This window comes from Manis pentadactyla, chromosome 4 (genome assembly GCF_030020395.1).
Source record: "Manis pentadactyla isolate mManPen7 chromosome 4, mManPen7.hap1, whole genome shotgun sequence".
Classification (NCBI taxonomy): domain Eukaryota; kingdom Metazoa; phylum Chordata; class Mammalia; order Pholidota; family Manidae; genus Manis; species Manis pentadactyla.
This window is the reverse complement of record NC_080022.1, coordinates 41813416-41836136: the sequence shown is the minus strand read 5'-3', so window position 1 is coordinate 41836136 and position 22721 is coordinate 41813416. Positions and strand designations below refer to the sequence as shown.

Genomic DNA, 22721 nt, shown 5'->3' with positions numbered 1-22721 from the left:
ACCAACATAAGATTATATATCAATGATACTTCAATTTAAAAAAAAGAGGCACAGACAAAAAAGATATGTATTAAGAAATGGAATTGCTGAGTCATTAGTGTCCATTTCGATACTGACAAATAATCCTCCAAAACGATATGCCTAATACATTTTCATTTTAAGAATTCATTCAAATTGTTGTTTCTTCTCATTTTCTTCCTTGTTCTTCTTTGTATATATTACATTCTTTTCCTTGTTTCCCTAGCTTTAAAAAATTAATAAATATTTTATGTCAAAAAAATTCATTCATTCAAATATTTAAGTGCTTTGTAGCAGCACTGTTCACTGTTCTTAGAGGCTGAGTATACAGCATAATGGTAACCAACTCAGACAAGCACACTGCATTGGTGATTAAGGGTGTGGGCTCTAGAGACAGACTGCCTAAGCTCAAATTTGGTCTCAACAAGTACTAGATGTCTGACCTTTGGCAAGTTACTCTATCTTCATGCCTCAAGATCCTTATCAATAAAACTGTAATAATAATAGTACTTACCTAACAGGAATGTACGCCTGACATAGAGAAGTACTCAATAAAGTTTTCTTAGCATTTTTATTTAAATTTGCTATTATCGCCTGAGGGGGTAGAAGATGGCGGCGTGAGTAGAGCAGCGGAAATTTCCTCCCAAAACCACATATATCTATGAAAATATAACAAAGACAACCCCTCCTAGAATAAAGACCAGAGGACACAGGACAATATCCAGACCACATCCGCACCTGAGAGAACCCAGCGCCTCGCTAAGGGGGTAAGATACAAGCCCCGGCCCCGCGGGAGCCGAGCGCCCATCCAACCACTCCAGGCGGGAGAAGAATACGTAGAGCGGGAGGAAAACGGAGCACAGGGCTGCCGAACACCCAGCCCCAGCCATCCGGGCCAGAGTGCAGGGCCCTGGATACTAGGAAAACAGGACAGCAAGAACAGTTAGCGGGCACCAGAGGACATAAGAAAAGCGCACAACCATTTTTTTTTTTCTGTTTTGTTTTGGCGAGCGCTTTTTGGAAGTCCTCCAGGCCGCTCCCCCTTCAACGCGACTCCACCACTTTGGAGCAGAGGCCCGAACCAGGCCACGCCCACAGTACCAGCGGAGATAAAATCCATAGCAGCCGGGCAGGAAGCAGAAACCCTGTCTGTGCGCAGCTGCCCAGCACAAGCCACTAGAGATCGCTGTTCTCCCAGGAGAGGAGGGCCACAAACCAACAAGAAGGGAAGTTCTTCCAGCTGTCACTCGTCCCAGGTCTGCAAACTATTCCTATCACCATGAAAAGACAAAGCTACAGGCAGACAAAGATCACAGAGACAACACCAGAGAAGGAGACAGACCTAACCAGTCTTCCTGACAAAGAATTCAAAATAAGAATCATAAACATGCTGACAGAGATGCAGAGAAATACACAAGAGAAATGGGATGAAGTCCGGAGGGAGATCACAGATGCCAGAAAGGAGATCACAGAAATGAAACAAACTCTGGAAGGGTTTATAAGCAGAATGGATAGGATGCAAGAGGCCATTGATGGAATTGAAACCAGAGAACAGGAACGCATAGAAGCTGACATAGAGAGAGATAAAAGGATCTCCAGGAATGAAACAATGTTAAGAGAACTGTGTGACCAATCCAAAACGAACAATATCCGTACTATAGGGATTCCAGAAGAAAAAGAGACCGGAAAAAAGATGGAAAGTATCTTAGAAGAAATAATTCCTGAAAACTTCCCAAAACTGGGGGAGGAAATAATCGAACAGACCACGTTAATACACAGAACCCCCAACAGAAAGGATCCAAGGAGGACAACACCAAGACACATAATAATTAAAATGGCAAAGATCAAGGACAAAGAAAGAGTTTTAAAGGCAGCTAGAGAGAAAAAGGTGACCTATAAAGGAAAACCCATCAGGCTAACATCAGACTTCTCGACAGAAACCCTACAGGCCAGAAGAGAATGGCATGATATATTTAATACTATGAAACAGAAGAGCCTTGAACCAAGGATACTGTATCCAGCATGATTATCATTCAAATATGACGGTGGGATTAAACAATTCCCAGACAAACAAAAGCTGAGGAAATTTGCTTTCCACAAACCACCTCTGCAAAACATCTTACAGGGACTGCTCTAGATGGGAGCACTCCTGGAAAGAGCACAGCATAAAACACCCAACATATGAAGAATCAAGGAGGAGGAATAAGAAGGGAGAGAAGAAAACAATCTCCAGACAGTGTATATAACAGCTCAATAAGTGAGCTAAGTTAGGCAGTAAGATACTAAAGAGGCTAACCTTGAACCTTTGGTAACCACGAATTTAAAGCCTGCAATGGCAATAAGTACGTATCTTTCAATAGTCACCCTAAATGTTAAAGGGCTGAATGCACCAATCAAAAGACATAGAGTAACAGAATGGATAAAAAAGCAAGATACATCTATATGCTGCTTACAAGAAACTCACCTCAAACCCAAAGACATGTACAGACTAAAAGTCAAGGGATGGAAAAACATATTTCAAGCAAACAACAGCGAGAAGAAAGCAGGGGTTGCAGTACTAATATCAGACAAAATAGACTTCAAAACAAAGAAAGTAACAAGAGATAGAGGAAGACACTACATAATGATAAAGGGCTCAGACCAACAACAGGATATAACCATTCTAAATATATATGCACCCAACACAGCAGCACCAGCATATGTGAAACAAATACTAACAGAAGTAAAGGGGGAAATAGACTGCAATGCATTCATTCTAGGAGACTTCAACACACCACTCAACCCAAAGGATAGATCCACTGGGCAGAAAATAAGTAAGGACACAGAAGCACGGAACAACACAGTAGAGCAGATGGACCTAATAGACATCTATAGAACTCTACATCCAAAAGCAACAGGATATACATTCTTCTCAACTGCACATGGAACATTCTCCAGAATAGACCACATACTAGGCCACAAAAAGAGCCTCAGAAAATTCCAAAAGATTGAAATCCTACCAACCAACTTTTCAGACCACAAAGGCATAAAACTAGAAATAAACTGTACAAAGAAAGCAAAGAGGCTCACAAACACATGGAGGCTTAACAACACGCTCCTAAATAATCAATGGATCAATGACCAAATCAAAATGAAGATCCAGCAATATATGGAAACAAATGACAACAACAACACTAAGCCCTAACTTCTGTGGGACACAGCAAAAGCAGTCTTAAGAGGAAAGTATATAGCAATCCAAGCATATTTAAAAAAGGAAGAGCAATCCCAAATGAACGGTCTATTGTCACAACTATCGAAATTGGAAAAAGAAGAACAAATGAGGCCTAAGGTCAGCAGAAGGAGGGACATAATAAAGATCAGAGAAGAAATAAATAAAATTGAGAAGAATAAAACAATAGCAAAAATCAATGAAACCAAGAGCTGGTTCTTCGAGAAAATAAACAAAATAGATAAGCCTCTAGCCAGACTTATTAAGAAGAAAAGGGAGTCAACACAAATCAACAGTATCAGAAACGAGAAAGGAAAAATCACGACGGACGCCACAGAAATACAAAGAATTATTAGAGAATACTATGAAAACCCATATGCTAACAAGCTGGGAAACCTAGGAGAAATGGCAACTTCCTAGAAAAATACAACCTTCCAAGGCTGACCCAGAAAGAAACATAAAATCTAAACAGACCAATTACCAGCAATGAAATTGAAGCGGTAATCAAAAAACTACCAAAGAACAAAACCCCCGGGCCAGAAGGATTTACCTCGGAATTTTATCAGACACACAGAGAAGACATAATACCCATTCTCCTTAAAGTTTTCCAAAAAAAGAACAGGAGGGGATACTCCCAAACTCATTCTATGAACTAACATCACCCTAATACCAAAACCAGGCAAAGACCCCACCAAAAAAGAAAACTACAGACCAATATCCCTGATGAATGTAGATGCAAAAATACTCAACAAAATATTAGCAAACTGAATTCAAAAATACATCAAGAGGATCATATACCATGATCAAGTGGGATTCATTCAAGGGATGCAAGGATGGTACAACATTCAAAAGTCCATCAACATCATCCACCACATCAACAAAAAGAAAGACAAAAACCACATGATCATCTCCATAGATGCTGAAAAAGCATTTGACAAAGTTCAACATCCATTCATGATAAAAACTCTCAGCAAAATGGGAATAGAGGGCAAGTACCTCAACATAATAAAGGCCATCTATGAAAAACCCACAGCCAACATTATATTGAACAGCGAGAAGCTGAAAGCATTTCCTCTGAGGTCGGGGACTAGACAGGGATGCCCACTCTCCCCACTGTTATTTAACATAGTACTGGAGGTCCTAGCCACGGCAATCAGACAAAACAAAAAAATACAAGAAATCCAAATTGATAAAGAAGAAGTTAAACTGTCACTATTTGCAGATGACATGATACTGTACATAAAAAACCCTAAAGACTCCACCCCAAAACTACTAGAACTGATATGGGAATACAACAAAGTTGCAGGATACAAAATCAACACACAGAAATCTGTGGCTTTCCTATACACTAACAATGAACCAACAGAAAGAGAAATCAGGAAAACAACTCCATTCACAATTGCATCAAAAAAAAAAATACCTAGGAATAAACCTAACCAAGGAAGTGAAAGACTTATACTCTGAAAACTACAAGTCACTCTTAAGAGAAATTAAAAGGGACACTAACAGATGGAAACTCATCCCATGCTCATGGCTAGAAAGAATTAATATCGTCAAAATGGCCATCCTGCCCAAAGCAATATACAGATTTGATGCAATTCTTATGAAACTACCAGCAACATTCTTCAATGAACTGGAATAATTCAAAAATTCATATGGAAACACCAAAGACCCCGAATAGCCAAAGCAATCCTGAGAAAGAAGAATAAAGTAGGGGGGATATCACTCCCCAACTTCAAGCTCTACTATAAAGCCATAGTAATCAAGACAATTTGGTACTGGCACAAGAGGAGAGCCACAGACCAATGGAACAGACTAGAGAATCCAGACATTAACCCAGACATATATGGTCAATTAATATTTGATAAAGGAGCCATGGACATACAATGGCGAAATGACAGTCTCTTCAATAGATGGTGCTGGCAAAACTGGACAGCTACATGTAGGAGAATGAAACTGGACCATTGTCTAACCCCACATACAGAAGTAAACTCAAAATGGATCAAAGACCTGAATGTAAGTCATGAAACCATTAAACTCTTGGAAGAAAACATAGGCACAAACCTCTTAGACATAAACATGAGTGACCTCTTCTTGAACATATCTCCCCGGGCAAGGAAAACAACAGCAAAAATGAACAAGTGGGACTATATTAAGCTGAAAAGCTTCTGTACAGCAAAAGACACCATCAATAGAACAAAAAGGAACCCTACAGTATGGGAGAATATATTTGAAAATGACACATCCGATAAAGGCTTGACATCCAGAATATATAAAGAGCTCACACGCCTCAAACAAAAAACAAATAACCCAATTAAAAAATGGGCAGAGGAACTGAACAGACAGTTCTCAAAAAAAGAAATACAGATGGCCAACAGACACATGAAAAGATGCTCCACATCGCTAATTATCAGAGAAATGCAAATTAAAACTACAATGAGGTATCACCTCACACCAGTAAGGATGGCTGCCATCCAAAAGACAGAGAACAACAAGTGTTGGCGAGGCTGTGGAGAAAGGGGAACCCTCCTACACTGCTGGTGGGAATGTAAGTTAGTTCAACCATTGTGGAAAGCAGTATGGAGGTACATCAAAATGCTCAAAGCAGACTTACCATTTGACCCAGGAATTGCACTCCTAGGAGTTTACCCTAAGAATGTAGCAATCAAGTATGAGAAAGATCAGTGCACCCCTATGTTTATCGCAGCACTATTTACAATAGCCAAGAATTGGAAGCAACCTAAATGTCCATCGATAGATGAATGGATAAAGAAGATGTGGTACATACACACAATGGAATACTACTCAGCCATAAGAAAAGGGCAAATCCAACCATTTGCAGCAACATGGATGGAGCTGGAGGGTATTATGCTCAGTGAAACAAGCCAAGCGGAGAAAGAGAAATACCAAATGATTTCACTTATCTGTGGAATATAAGAACAAAGGAAAAACTGAAGGAACAAAACAGCAGCAGAATCACAGAACTCAAGAATGGACTAACAGGTACCAAAGGGAAAGGGACTGGGGAGGATGGGTGGGTAGGGAGGGATAAGGTGGGGGGAGAAGTAGGGGGGTAATAAGATTAGCATGCGTGGAGGGGTAGGAGAAAAGGGAGGGCTGTACAATACAGAGAAGGCAAGTAGTGATTCTACAACATTTTGCTATGCTGATGGACAGTGACTGTAAAGGGGTTTATAGGGGGGACCTGGTATAGGGGAGAGACTAGTAAACATTATATTCATCATGTAAGTGTAGATTAGTGATACCAAAAAAAAAAAAAGGGGCAGTTCCTGTGTGGTAACCTCCAATGAGTTCTACACAAGAGTATAAAGGGCATATAAAAGTGTAGGCAAAGGGTCTGTTTGCGTTTATACAGAGGATCAAAGCCTAATTGCGCTACCCCAAAAATGAACTAAGATATGATATGAAAAAGAACTTCCAACATCTGCACTCTCTGGAAGACTCATGCCAGAAGATGATCATCAAAAAACCCCAACAAAGATCCATGCACTGCTACAGCTGTAGATGCACTCATCCCACCAGTTCCTGGACTTGCCATGGGAATGAAGAAGGAGATATCTAAGCTGGCCTGTGCATACAGTAAAACAACAAATTTGACTGGATCTATACTGTTGGAACTCAATCAAGAATTAGGAGAAGTGCAAATTGTAGTGCTCCAAAATCTTACAACTACAGACTATTTACTGTTAAAAGAACATAAGGGATGTGAACATTCCCCAGGAATGGGTTGTTTTAATTTGTCTGATTTCTCTCAGACTGTTCAAGTTCAGTTGGACAATATCCACCATATCATAGATAAGTTTTCACAAATGCCTAAGGTGCCTAACTGGTTTTCTTGGTTTCACTGGAGATGGCTGGTAATTACAGGTATGCTTTGGTTATGTAACTATACTCCTATTATGTTAATGTGTGTGCGCAATTTAAGTAGTAGCTTAAAACCTATACATGCTGAAGTTACTCTACAAGAAGATATGTCAAAGAAATAATCAATCTTCCCATGTTTTCTGCCGCCTGCTACTTCTATGGCTTTTCTTCTTCCTTCCTAATTACAACCCTTAAATAGAATTCGTGCCTCATATCAAATTTACCGAGTATCATAATTCTTCCAAGTGGTAAAGATACCTCAAGATAAATGCTGGGCATAGAAGCTACAGGGCATAAATATGCAAAGAAATAAAAAGCTAACCATTTCAAACAATAAGGCTTCTCTCTCACTTACCAACTTTACATTTCCTTGTATGGCCCTGGAAGATGACTGGTTAGCCAGAGATGGGTAAGATTCCTCAAGGGAGGAACAACCTAAGACAGGCACAGTCGCAGGGGGGTTCATCAGGTGAGAAATTGGGAATCAACAGAGGTGAGGCTTAGAACCTCACCCCCCCTGTTCTGAGAGAAATCTTCTGCATACGTGGATGTTTTATTGCCCTTGTCTAGCTTGGATTAACACATAGTCTACAGGCACACACCTGATCATCTACATTTGCTCTCTTAAAACAATGTTTTCTACCTTTATCTTGTATCTACTTACCACTTCAGCATTTTATTAAAAATAATAATAATAAAGAGAGAAATGTGGTATCCACATATAAATCAAGTATAAAAATCAAATGAGTATTCATATTTGAACTGACTGTTTATAGTTCATAATGCATGAGCAAAACCGAAGGTTTCTGTGATGGCTGCCCTTGTACTGTTCACCATGTAAGAACTTATTCACTATGTAAGAATTTGTTCTCCATGTAAGAACTTGTTTGTTATGCCTCAGAAGACTGGAGACTGACGAAAATTAGGCTTGGGGTGGATTAATGATTGTGCAATTAGCATTGACTCCCCTATACAGAATTTTATTGTTGTTAACAACCATTTGATCAATAAATATGAGAGATGCCCTCACAAAAAAAAAAAAAAGTACACACTTCCAATGGTAAAATACTAAGTAACCGGGATGTAATGAATATAGTCAAGATATTGTAACAGCTTGGTATGGTGATAGCTGGTACCTAGAATTGTCATGTATATAAATGTTTAATCACTATGTTGTACACCTGAAACTAATGTAATGTAATACTGTGTGTCAACTACCCTTCAATAAAAAATAATTATCTAAAGAAAAAAATTTGCTATTATCAACCTTTATTTTTGCCATTGAGAGAGGTAAAAATATTTCATTATTTAATCACCATTCATTACTAATAAGATTGACAAATTTTTACCTTTTGTATTTCCTATTCTGTTACCTCCTGTTCAATTCCTTTGTCCATTTTTTTCTGTTGGGATATTTGTCTTTTTCTTAATGATTTGGCTATTAAATATGATGCAAATATTTTCTATTATGAAATAATAGGTACCTAAACTATGATGAATAGGCTATCAGGTTCTATTTGTGGCCAAATCACAAGAACAACAGAACTGACTTCTAGTTTGCAAAGAGAATTTCAAGTCCTGCTCTTTATTTTAAAAGGTTTCTTTTAAAGAAGACCTGGGAAAGGAGATAAGGAAACTCCCAGCAATGTAATGTATCAGCTAAAGTCTTAGTGGCAGTTTCTATCTTACCCATTCTTGTCTCCTAACCACCTGATAGAGTGTCTGGCACATAACATACTCTGGATGAACAAGCATTGTTTGAATGAATGCAAAATTTCCTTCCTAGGTTACAAGCCCTATGTGGGCAAGGACTGTGTCATACTAACACTGGTATTATTTACAAAATGCATAACAGTGCTTTTACACAGAGGAAGCACTCAAATGCTTTACTGAATAGCTTACTATCTCTGTAACTGCATGAAAGTATCTGAGATAATCAATTTAAAACAAGCAATCCCTTCCTCATACAAAGATTACACTCTGATTTGCAGTTACAGATAGCTCTGTACAGAGTTCGGTGTTGTTTGGATCTCTTTGTCTCAAATTCACTGTTTCAAGTCTTTGTATGCCACTGGCAGTTACATGCTGCTGACACCATGTCTGTGCAGTATTCCTCATGTTTAAGTCTCTCGTTAAGCCATTTCTTTTCATTGCATTATTTAAGAATAAATCCATTTCAGAACATAAAACACAGCTATTTGGGTCACCTGATTCTTCTTCCCACATACCTGGGTAGAGCTCTCCTTTGCTAAGTGATGCTATGCTGGTTACTTTCCAGGATATCACTCTTGGTGATTTCGGCTTGCAGTTTCATGCGAAACAATGAGACAATATGGTATAATGGAAGAAACACAAGATTCCTGGAGCCAGATGACTTGTGTTTAAGTAGGAGCTCAGCCCTTTTTACAAACTATATGACCTTACTATTCCTAAATCTTAGTTTCCCTCAGTTTTCAAATGGGGATAATATCAATAGTACCTAATGCACCTGGGTCAAAAGACTGCAATAAGAATTTTAAAATAGATAATACTACATAAATATTTTACAAAGAATTCCACAAATAGGTGTCACTACTATATGAAATAAGGCTGAAAGACTCAGTAAAAAGATTCCACCAGACAATTCACTTCATAAGGGTAAGGATCATGTCTGACTGGGTTATGGCTACATCTCCAAAGTCTGGCATATTTGAATGAAGATTAAAACAATGATATAAAATGACAAGAGCACTCACCAGTGATCTTAGTCAAATTAATAAATCTCTGAGTTTTAATTTTCTGATTTATAAAATAAGACCACCACCCACATCAAAAGATTGCTAGGAGGATTAAAAATAAATAATATCCATAGAACATAATACTTATCTATTTGCTCTTTCCTCCTAGGCCAAATATTGTTTTAGGACTTGGATGTACAAAAGGTAGATACTGTTAATAGTTTAAATAATAATGGATACTGACTCAAATTATTCTAGGGACAGTCAGGGAACACTATGCTATCATCTGCCCTTTAATCTCTATAAAAATTAATACACTGGCAAAGTCATTATTTAAGAACTTCATCTTAGCTGTTTAAACTGCCTCACTGAAATTGTGACTCATATGCACATAAACTCTTGCAATGAAAGACTACCAGTGAAGTTAAAAATGTCTTCTCAGAGACAAACACTCCTTTATGTAATATAGACATAACAATATACTGTTAGTCAAAATTATTTAAAGCATCAAAGCCATATCAAAACAAAGTCACTTATTGGGCACAGCATATAAGATGGGAACAATGTTTTATTTAGTTCTCAATATGTTCACCTACATAGAATCCAATCCATATTACGCATCAGACTTAAAGCTAGAGTAGCTATCAACAGACCCCCAAAACACAGGAAGATCAAACAGGACTGACATGAGAAACAGACAATTCAACAATAATACTTGTAGGTTTCAATACCCCATTTTCAATAATGGAGTAAACAACTAGGCAGAAAATTAGCAAGGAAACAGAAAACATGAACAACACCATAAGCCATCTAGACTTGACAAACACCCACTGAACACTCTGCCCAACAGCAGCAGGGGGTATACATTCTTCTCAAGTGCAGGAGCCAGGTGAAACTACACACTAAGCCATAAAACAAGTCTCGATACACTTAAAAGGACTGAAATCATGCAAAGTATGTTTTCTGACCACAATGGAATGAAATTAGAAATCAGTAACAGAAGGAAATTTGAGAAATTTAAAATTTGGTGGAAATTAATACACTAAATAACCAACAAGTCAAATAATAAATCACAAGGAAAATTGGAAAATACTTTGAGATGAATAAGAAAGCAAACACAACATACCAAAACTTATGGGATGTATCAAAAGCAATGCTTAAAGGGAAATTTACAGCTATAAACACCTACAATTTTATTAAGTAAAATTTCAAATAATAACCTAAATCTCCACCTTAAGAAACTGGAAAAAGAGGAGTAAACCAAATCTAAAACAAACAGAAGGAAGGAAAAAATAATGATTAGAATGGAAATACATAAAATAGAAAAAATAGAGAAAATGAGCAAAACCAAAAACTGTTCCTTTGGCAAGATCAACAAAATTAACAAACATTTAGCTAGACTGACCAAGTGAGGGAAAACTCAAATTACTAAAATCAGAAATGAAAGTGGGGGTATTACCACTGACTTTACAGAAATAAAAAGGATTGTAAAAGAATGCTCTGAAAAACAATAGACCAATGAACTGGACAACCTAAATGAAACAAATTCTTAGAAAAAAGTAGCAAAACTGACTCAAAAAGAAATAAGCACTCTGAACAGGCCTATAATTAAAGAGACTGAATTATGAACTTAAACCTTCCCACAAATTGAATTTTATTTTTAAATAAATTTTATTGAAGTATAATTCACATATAAAAATTAATTTTTAAAATGTTTTTATTGAAGTACATACAAAATGCACAGATCTTAGTGTACAGCTTAATACATTTGGACATATGTATACACTCATGTAACCATCATCTGGACCAAGATATCAGACATTCTAATTTTTTTCCCCTCACCTACTTCACCCATCCTTCCATCTCCCTCACCTATGGCAACCACCAATCTGTTCTCTGTGTCTATTGTCTATCTTTGTTTCTACAAATTATATTTTAAAACTTCCCACCCAAGTTCCAGGTAGTTTCACCAGTGAACTTCAACCAAATATTTAAAAAACAAATTAATACTAATATCTTCCACAAACTCATCCAAAACAACAACAGAAAAAAACAGAAGAGAATACTGTCCCACATTTTGGATTGGTGTATTTTTGTTTTCATTTGTCTCCAAGTATTGCCTGATTTCTTTTTTGATTTGTTCATTGATCCATTGACTACTTAGAAGCACACTGTTTAGCCTCCATGTGTGTGTGTGTGGGGGTTTCTTCATGTAATTTATTTGCAGTTTCATGCCACTGCAATCTAAAAAGATGATACAACTTCAATCTTCTTGAGTTTGCTGAAGGTCTTTTGTACCCTAATATGTGACCTATTCTAGAGAACATCTCATATGCACTTGAGAAAAATGTGTATCCTGCTGCTTTTGGGTGGAATGTTCTGGATATCTGTCTGTTAAGTCCATCTGATCTAATGTGTTGTTCAGTGCCTGTTTCCTTCTTTATTTTCTGTCTGGTTGATCTGTTCATTGATGTAAGTGGTATGTTAAACTCCCCTACTATAATTGAGCTGCAGTCTTTCTTCCTTTAGTTCTGTTAGTATTTGTTTTATATATTTAGGTCTTCCTATGTTAGGTGCATAGATATTTTTAACTGTTATATCCTTTTGCTAGACTGATCCCTTTATCATTCATTATGCAATGTCCTTCTTTGTCTCGTTACTTTATTTGTTTTGAAATCTATTTTGTCTGATATAAGTACTGCTATTCCTGCTCTTTTTCTCCCTACCATTTGCATGAAATATCTTTTCCATTCTTTCACTTTCAGTATATGTAAGTCTTTAAGTCTGAAATGAGTCTCTTGTAGGCGGCACATAGATGGGTCTTGTTTCTTTATCCATCTGCCACACTGTGTCTTTTGATTGGTGCATTCAATCCATTTACATTTAAGGTGATTAATTATAGGTATGTACTTATTGTCATTTTGTTAATTGTTTGCTGATTTGTTTTTGCAGTTCCTCTCTGTTCCTTTCTTCCTCTCTTATACTTTTTCCTGTTATTTAATGGTTATCTTTAGTGTTGTGATTGCATTTAAATTTTTTGTGTATCTATTGTAAATTTTAGGCTTGTGGTTACCATAAAGTTCATACATAGTTTCCTAAATATATAACAGTCTATATTTAGTCACTCTATTTTGAACAAAGTCTAAAAGTGTTTCTTTTTTATTCTTCTTCCTCCTCCACACTTTTTGTACTAGATGTCACAATCTGCAATTTTTTGTATTTCCCTTTACTGATTTTGTGCATAGTTGATTTTACTACTTTTTTTTAACTTCATACTTGCTTAGTAAGTGGTCTACTACCTTTACTGTGGGTTTATTTTCACTGAAAAATATTTAGGCTTAAGAACATTTCCATCTACGGAAGTCCCTTTCTTCTTCAGCAGATGTAGATAAACTGTTCTGCAGTCCTCAAGTTATTTTCAGGGTTAGTTGTTTTTGCTAAGTTGCTCCCCTGGTATGTATGTGGGAGGAGGTTTCTGCCTTACCTTCCTGCTCTGCCATCTTTTTCACCAGAAGATAATTGTACATTTTAAATGGGTAATTTTTATGGTATGTGCATTATGTCTCAATAAAGCTATTTTTATATGAATTAAAATTAGAAATAATCATTTACAATCTGCCTGACCTTAACATGTCCATCAATCTACCAAATAAAAACCATTTTAAAAAATCTTCAGTTGTAAGAGAAATATCAGCAATCAGTCCTCTCACAACAAATTCACTAACGACACAAATCTATTTTTTGTACAAAACTACAAATCTATTGTTTTTAATGAAGTTATATTTTTCAAAACACTCATCAAATGCCAACTATAACTACTGAAGAAACTAAGCAATTTTATTTTTAACAAAGGATTTAAAAATACTTAGCAAAGCTGTATATTACAACCTCCAACTCAATAAATAGCATACTTCATTTGTTTGGTTTGTTAATCAGGGACTAATACTCTATAATTGCCTAGCAAAGCTAAGCAACAAAATTTCAGACATTCCCGAACATTTCCTAAGCTTGTAATTTCATGAAAAGTACCTACACTAAGTGTTGATAATTTTGTCAGAATAAGGCTTTCCACATGAATTTACAGTCTTTTACTATGGTGTGGCCTTACAAAAGTTGCTTGACTTCTTTTTATCTGTTTTGTTCCTCCTCCTAAATAGGGATAATAAAAATACCCTAACCCTTTATTTGATGCTATGAAAATCAAAACAGAAAGCACTCTGGAAGGTGTAATTATTACTTCCTCCTAAATGAAAAGGCTGGACAAGTAGACAATTAAAATATCGAACACATCTTAAGAAGAGCATAAACCTGGGATGGGGTGGGCATGTGGTGCTGTACTAGGGAAACACCCCTAAAGGTTTCACTCCCAAACAACAAAAAACAGTATGCCATTGGGCTTGCAAAGCTTTTTATCATTCTTTTATCTGAACGTCAATAGCTCTTTCAACCTAAGGGATCACTATCAGGGATAATCTTCCTGGGCAGTGAAGAATGAATTTTTTTTGTGCAGGACAAAAAAAGAAAAAGAAACGGCTGACTTCAAAATTATTTTTCTTAAAGCTTTTTAAGTAGTAAGTCACAAAAATGTCATGTTGACCTGTCTAGTGTTATTTTTTAAATACTACAAATAATACTTGAGCAAAAGTAACACTTTCTCCAAAACCAACTCTAAACAAACTATAAGAACACCATGGTAGAGAGGCATCCACACTTGTTAATTAAACACCAAAAGGACACATAGGACCATGAAATAAATCTAATTTAAAGCTGCCAGTTAGAAAGGTATATTCCTAGGGGATAAAACCTTCAAAAAAGCTAGTATAATAAATTTGGAGGCTGAGGGTAAACAACTCAACAAATGCATATGATTATGATGCTTCAAAGTGGACGAGGGTGGCTATACCTAATTACTGAAAAGAACGCTCACAAATTCAAAGAGTGCTGAAACTCATCCAGACCAAGAGTGCTACACCTGCAAGTATAGAAGTTTTCTTCTCTTGGACACTAGTAAATGTACACATGAACAGAAGGACAGCCTATCTTTTTGTCCAGCTTATGAATTCTTCAAAGCATACATCTATCCAAGAATATATTTAGTGATCACCTACTATGCATGTTCGAGAGGTATGCTTAGAGCTCTGAAAATAAGAAACTTCCAGCCCTTGTGGGGAGGGACCAACAATGACAGAAGAGAGCTCAGAGATGCAGAATTTAATTCAGCTGAGAGGAAGAAAGAAATATTGAAGGAGATATTTGAGGTGAGTGTGGAATCTAAGAAGTGAGTCAGGTATATAAGTCACTATTTTTAAGGTTCTCAAGTTGACTTGCCCAGACTTGGTATTTTTTCAAGTCCCAAGTAATTAGAATATCTTAAAAATTGAATGTATTTTACCTAAACAAGCATATGCATAACAAAAGAATATTCCTGAAAAAGGAAATTCAAGTACATAATCTTACTTTAAATAATTTTAGATAAAATTAATAACTTCAAAGTACCAACTTAGAAAGACCTATACCCTGAAAACTACAGGACACTCATAAGAGAAATTAAAGAGGACACTAATAAATAGATATTCATCCCATGCTCTTGGCTAGGAAGAATTAATATTGTCAAAATGGCCATCCTGCCTAAAGAAATCTACAGATTCAATGCAATCCCTATCAAAATACCCACAGCATTCTTCAATGAACTAGAGCAAATAGTTCTAAAATTCATATAGAAAGACAAAAGACCCCGAATAGCCAAAGCAATCCTGAGAAGGAAGAATAAAGCAGGCGGAATTATGCTCCCTGACTTCAAGCTCTACTACAAAGCCACAGTAATCAAGACAATTTGGTACTGGCACAAGAAGAGACCCATAGACCAGTGGAACAGAATAGAGTCCAGATATTAACTCAAACATATACGGTCAATTAATATATGATAAAGGAGCCATGGACACACAATCAGGAAATGACAGCCTATTCAACAGCTGGTGTTGGCAAAACTGGACAGCTACATGTAAGAGAATGAAACTGGATTACTGTCTAATCCTGTACACAAAAGTAAACTCAAAATGGATCAAAGACCGGAATGCAAGTCATGAAACCATAAAACTCTTAGAAAAAAACATAGGCAAAAATCTCTTGGACATAAACATGAATGACTTCTTCATGAACATATCTCCCCGGGCAAGGGAAACAAAAGCAAAAATGAACAAGTGGGACTATATCAAGCTGAAAAACTTCTGTACAGCAAAGGACACCACCAATAGAACAAAAAGGCATCCTAATGGGGGAATATATTCATAAATGACAGATCTGATAAAGGGTTGACATCCAAAATATATAAAGAGCTCACGCACCTCCACAAACAAAAAGCAAATAATCCAATTAAAAAATGGGCAGAGGCGCTGAACAGACAATTCTCCAAAGAAGAAATTCAGATGGTCAACAGACACATGAAAAGATGCTCCACATTGCTAGTCATCAGAGAAATACAAATTAAAACCACAATGAGATATCACCTCACACCAGTTAGGATGGCCAACATCCAAAAGACAAACAGCAACAAACATAGGCGAGGATGTGGAGAAAGGGGAACCCACCTACACTGCTGGTGGTAATGTAAGCTAGTTCAACCATTGTGGAAAGCAGTATGGAGGTTCCCCAAAAAGCTCAAAATAGAAATACCATTTGACCCAGGAATTCCACTCCTAGGAATTTACCCTAAGAATGCAGCAGCCCAGTTTGAAAAAGACATGCACTCCTATGTTTATGGCAGCCCTATTTACAATAGCCAAGAAATGGAAGCAACCTAAGTTGTCCATCAGTAGATGAATGGATAAAGAAGATGTGGTACATATACACAATGGAATATTATTCAGCCATAAGAAGAAAACAAATCCTACCATTTGCAACAACATGGATGGAGCTAGAGGGTATTATGCTCAGTGAAATAAACAAGGTGGAGAAAGACAAGTATCAAATGATTTACTCATCTGTGGAGTATAAGAACAAAGAAAAAACTGAAGGAACAAAACAGCAGCAGACTCACAGAACCCAAGAATGGACTAACAGTTACGAAGGGGAAAGGGACTGGGGAGGGATAAGGGGGGAAAAGGGGCATTACAATTAGCACACATAATGTAGTAGGGGGGACACGGGAAAGGCAGTATATACAGAGAAGACAAGTAATGATTCTATAGCATCTTACTACACTGATGGACAGTGACTGTAATGGGGTATGTAGGGGGGACTTGATAATGGGGGGAGTCTAGTAACCATAATGTTGTTCAAGTAATTGTGTACATTAATGTCAAAATAAAAAAATTAAAAAAAAAGTACCAACTTAGGTCTGAATTCACTCATCTATCCAATGATGGGATTAGTCTAGAAAATCTGTGTACTCTGACTTCTAAAATTGAGTATTCTATTTGTTGGTGGTTGCTGTTCTAATAAATTACAACAAAATTATATCCTAAATATGCATATTTAGTCAACTGGAATAATTTATCTCCCATATACACAGTAATATACACAATAATTAATTTTGAAACTAATCTACATTCCAACTGAGTGTCTATGCCCTGTCTTTTCAACTTCTCCCTCTCATGGTCTATAAATATCTTCAAATATCTTTTAATAACAGATACCTTTTAATTTTTTAATAACACACATTAAAACCTCTCCTTCCCTCTTGTTACTGATTTTTCCTTCCTTTTGCAGCCAAGTTTAAAAAAAAAAATTTACTGATCCACGCTCTCAAATGTTTCAATCCACTGCAACTCGTCAAATTCATCAATGACTTTCTAATTGTCAAGCCCAGTAGACACTTTAAATCCTCATCTTCGCCTATCCACAGGACCAACACGGCTGACCACTCTTTGAAAACTCTCCTCCCTTTCTTCTACAAAACTTGTTATCTTCTACTTATTTTCCTCCATCATTTTCTTCTTTGTCTTTTGTGGGCTTTCCTCCTTTGTGTTTCTTAAATATGACTTTTATCCAGTCATGTTCTCAGACCTCTTCTCTTTTCACTCTATTTGTTCTCACTGGATAGTCACATCCACTCTCATGGCTTTAACTATTTCTCCCTAAAAGAGGTTGTATCTCCTGCATTCCCTCTCCTAAGTAAAGGTTTCACCATACATTAAAAAAATCCAAGGTCAGGCGCTTAGGGACCATTCTCCTCATTAACCACATCCAATCAGTCCTAACAATTCTAACTCTTTTTAAAATTTTATCTCTTATATCTATCCTATTTTTCTTTATCAGATATTATTACTCTACTTCATACTATGATTAATCTTGGGCTTTGATTTCTTCAGTAGTTTCCCAAATGGTATACCTGTATCTATTCTGGCTCTCAACCAGCCCATCTGCAACACCGACACCAAAATAATTGTTCCAAAAGCTCAAATGACCAACTGGTCTACTACTTTTAACTCTTCATTGATCCCCCATGCCCTATTTTTTAAAAAAAATCTAAGTCCTTTAAATCGCATATGAAGCTTTTCATCATCTGACTCCATGTGTAGGTCTCTAACTCACTTTTTACCATCCATCACTCCTTTCAACCTACAAAAATGCTATGCCACACTATTTGCAGTTCCTCAAATAAGACATGTTTCTCCACATACTTCCACACGGTTGTGCCCAAGCTTCTTTTGCTTAAAATGTCCCGATTTTGTTATCCTCCTGGCAAACTCTGGCTGACTTTCAATAATGAACACAAGCATCGCCTTTTCAGCAAAGCTCTGGCGGAATGGAGCATCCTCACTGAATCTGGTACATTTACTTATTTGCCTTCCCATCAGCCTTTTAATTCCTTGATAGCAAGGATGTCTTATTCCTCTATCATCACTTACCTAACCATAATCTTGCCAGAGTAAATGTGTCAATAACTGTTGTTTCATGAACAAATAAAATGAATGAACATTAAGCACTTTACTAGGCTCTGCTAAAAAAATAACACAACTTTCCCTTCTCAAAAAGTTTACAATATGTAGTGGAGGATTAGGAAGACATATACTCATGAAAAGCTAGGTAACAAGTCAAAAAAGTCAGAATTCAGAAAAACTACATATTAAAATGCATTATGTGCAAATATAAATATAAAAAATTCAGATGAAGCAAAAATCATCACAGTTTGAAAAATCTGAGGATGCTTAAAAGAAAAGCTTTGAAATGAGTATTAAACTAGAGTAAGATTTGGAAGAACTAGAAAAAAAGAGGAAAGAAGTATTTTTTTTTAATCTTAAGTAAAATTTGTAAAAATCCAAACTAATCCTGGGCTATTTCAGTGTATACAATTGTTATATCATATAACAAAAATATGTTTCTACAAAAAAAAAGAAACTGAGTTTACCTGATTGACAAATCCATTCAATAACTATATATCTGAGTTCATTACAGACCAAGATCAAACTGAGAACAGAGGATAGGGAGCTAGGATACAGACTTCATAACAGCAAACTTTTGGTCAATTCTCATTACAATGAATGTAATTACAATAAAAATCTCCACATAATTCATATTTATATGATATAACTAATCATTTAACCAATGCTTCAGTTCCTGCTGTGTTCCTGGCACATGTCTCAGCACTGGGGATAAAACACCAAGTAAACAGGCCCCTGGCTCCCAAGGAACTTACGTTCTAACAGATGGTAATGGATAATAAACAACACAAACATGTAAAACATATGGTATGCTAGATAATACATGCAAAAGAAAGAAAAATTTTTTAAAGGAAGGGAAGATTGAGGATTACAATTTTAGATACGGCAGCCAGAGAAATATCACATTTATGTCAAGACCTGAATGTCACCAAACAACTCTACAAATATCTACGGGAAGAATATTCCAAGCAGAGGGAAAAGCAAGGACAAGGAGCAGGTTAAATGAGGAGAAGAATAATATATGAGCAGAAGGGGATCATGAGGGGATATCAAATTAAGGTTGGACAACTGCCAGTTATTTCCAGCAAAAATCAATACAATAAAATTTCAATATACTAAAAGAATCTTTATAGTCCATCTAGAATTTGCTATTAGGCAATATAAACTGTAACACAAATTTAATTTGTTTCTATTTTCAAATTTCACTTATGAATTTATGTAAGTAATTTATATAAGTAATTATATAAGGTAAAGCTCAGGTTACTTGAAAGCATCCAAGCACAAAATGGGATGAGTTTAGATTATTCCAAGTGGCTCTCAAAGTGAGGTCCACAGATTCCAGGAGATGCCCAGGACTCTTCCAGAAAGCATATGAAATCACATCTATTTTCAAAAAACTAGAGAATCATTATGTTGTACTGAACTGAAACTAATATGTTATGCCAATTACATCTCAATTTTTGAAAACTATTTTTATAATAACACTAAGACATAACATCTTACTATGCCTTTTCCACTGTGTTGACATTTGCATCAATGGACATATTTGCACATTGTAAAATAAATAGTGGGTAGAACTCCTTGCACCTTAGCACAAGTAAACGCAGACACACCAAACTGTACTATAATTCATATTCTTCATTGCCAAGCACACTTAGTTCAAAAAAAAACTGCCAGTTTCACTTGATTGGTGAGGCAATAAAAATTATTAATTTTGTTAATAATCTGAACTCTTGAATAAGTCTTTTTAATATGCTATGTGACAAAATGGAAGGTATGAATAAGGCACTTCTGCTGCACACCAAAGTGTGATTGTTGTCTCACGAAAGCACTTGCACACATTTGATATGTGACCTCAACTAGTCACTTTTTCCATGGAACATTATCTGTTCTCCAAAGAAAGAGGACATTAAAAGGAGAGCACAAGTATCAGAAGGGGATGCAAAGAAGAGAAGATAGGTAAAATACAAGATATGATATTACCCACCAGTAATTGACAGCCTAGCATAGAAGAGAAGTTTAACATTATTTATTCACATCTGTTCTTCTTTTTTTTTTCTTTGGTATCATTAATCTACAATTACATGAGGAACATTATGTTTACTAGACTACCCCCTTCACCAAGTCCCCCCACATACCCCATCACAGTCACTGTCCATCAGCACAGTAAGATGCTGTAGAATGACTACTTGTCTTCTCTGTGTTGCACAGCCCTCCCTGTGCCCCACACACACATTATATGTGCTAACTGTAATGCCCCCTTTCTTTTTCACCCCCCTTATCCCTCCCTTTCCACCCATCCTCCCCAGTCCCTTTCCCTTTGGTAACTGTTAGTCCATTCTTGGGTTCTGTGAGTCTGCTGTTATTTTGTTCCCTCAGTTTCTTCTTTGTTCTTATACTACACATAGGAGTAAAATCACTGGGTATTTGTCTTTCTCCGCTTGGCTTATTTCACTGAGCACAATACCCTCTAGCTCCATCCATGTTGTTGCAAATGGTAGGGTTTGTTTTCTTCTTATGGCTGAATAATATTCCATTGTGTATACGTACCACATCTTCTTTATCCATTCATCTACTGATGGACACTTAGGTTGCTTCCATTTCTTGGCTATTGTAAATAGTGCTGCCATAAACATAGGGGTGCATTTGTCTTTTTCAAACTGGGCTGCTGCATTCTTAGGGTAAATTCCTAGGAGTGGAATTCCTGGGTCAAATGGTATTTCTATTTTGAGCTTTTTGAGGAACCTCCATACTGCTTTCCACAATGGTTGAACTAGTTTACATTCCCATCAGCAGCATAGGAGGGTTCCCCTTTCTCCACATCCTCATCAACATTTGCTGTTGTTTGTCTTTTGGATGTTGGTCATCCTAACTGGTGTGAGGTGATCTCATTGTGGTTTTAATTTGTATTTCTCTGATAATTAGCGATGTGGAGCATCTTTTCATGTGTCTGTTGGCCATCTGAATTTCTTCTTTGGAGAACTGTCTGTTCAGCGCCTCTGCCCATTTTTTAATTGGATTATTTGTTTTTTGTTTGTTGAGTTGCGTGAGCTCTTTATATATTTTGGATGTCAACCCTTTATTGGATCTGTCACTTACGAATATATTCCCCCATACTGTAAGATGCCTTTTTGTTCTATCGGTGGTGTCCTTTGCTGTACAGAAGCTTTTCAGCTTGATATAGTCCCACTTGTTCATTTTTGCTTTTGTTTCCCTTGCCCAGGGAGATATGTTCATGAAAAAGTTGTTCATGTTTATGTCCAAGAGATTTTTGCCTATGTTTTTTTCTAAGAGTTTTATGGTTTCATGACTTACATTCCGGTCTTTGATCCATTTCGAATTTACTTTTGTGGGTTAGACAATGATCCAGCTTCATTCTCTTACATGTAGCTGTCCAGTTTTGCCAATATCAGCTGTTGAAGAGACTGTCATTCCCCCATTGTGTGTCCATGGCTCCTTTATCATATATTAATTGACCGTATATGTTTGAGTTAATATCTGGACTCTCTATTCTGTTCCACTGGTCTGTGGCTCTGTTCTTGTGCCAGGACCAAATTGTCTTGATTATTGTGGTTTTGTAGTGCAGCTTGAAGTTGGGAAGTGAAAAGCCCCCTGCTTTATTCTTCCTTCTCAGGATTGCTTTGGCTATTCAGGGTCTTTTGTGGTTCCATATGAATTTTAAAACTATTTGCTTCAGTTCATTGAAGAATGTTGTTGGTATTTTGATAGGCATTGCATTGAATCTGTAGATTGCTTTGGGCAGGATGGCCATTTTGACAATATTAGTTCTTCCTAGCCAAGAGCATTGGATGAGTTTCCATTTGTTAGTGCCCTCTTTTCTCTTAAGAGTGTCTCTATAGGTCTTTCACTTCCTTGTTTAGGTTTATTCCTAGGTATTTTATTCTTTTTGATGCAATTGTGGGTGGAATTGTTTTCCTGATTTCTCTTTCTGTTAATTCATCATTATTGCATAGGAAAACAACAGATTTCTGTGTATTAATTTTGTATCCT

The 22721-nt window shown here is 36.6% G+C and overlaps 1 protein-coding gene and 1 pseudogene across 3 annotated transcripts in view; both read right to left on the bottom strand.

Moving 5' to 3' along the window:
- Positions 1-18623, bottom strand: part of LOC118916364 (60S ribosomal protein L21-like) — a 40380-nt pseudogene extending 21757 nt beyond the window's left edge.
- The window catches only part of ZFYVE9 (zinc finger FYVE-type containing 9), a 237405-nt gene that overhangs the window by 192297 nt on the left and 22387 nt on the right, over positions 1-22721 (bottom strand). The gene's annotated exons all lie outside the window — the stretch shown is intronic.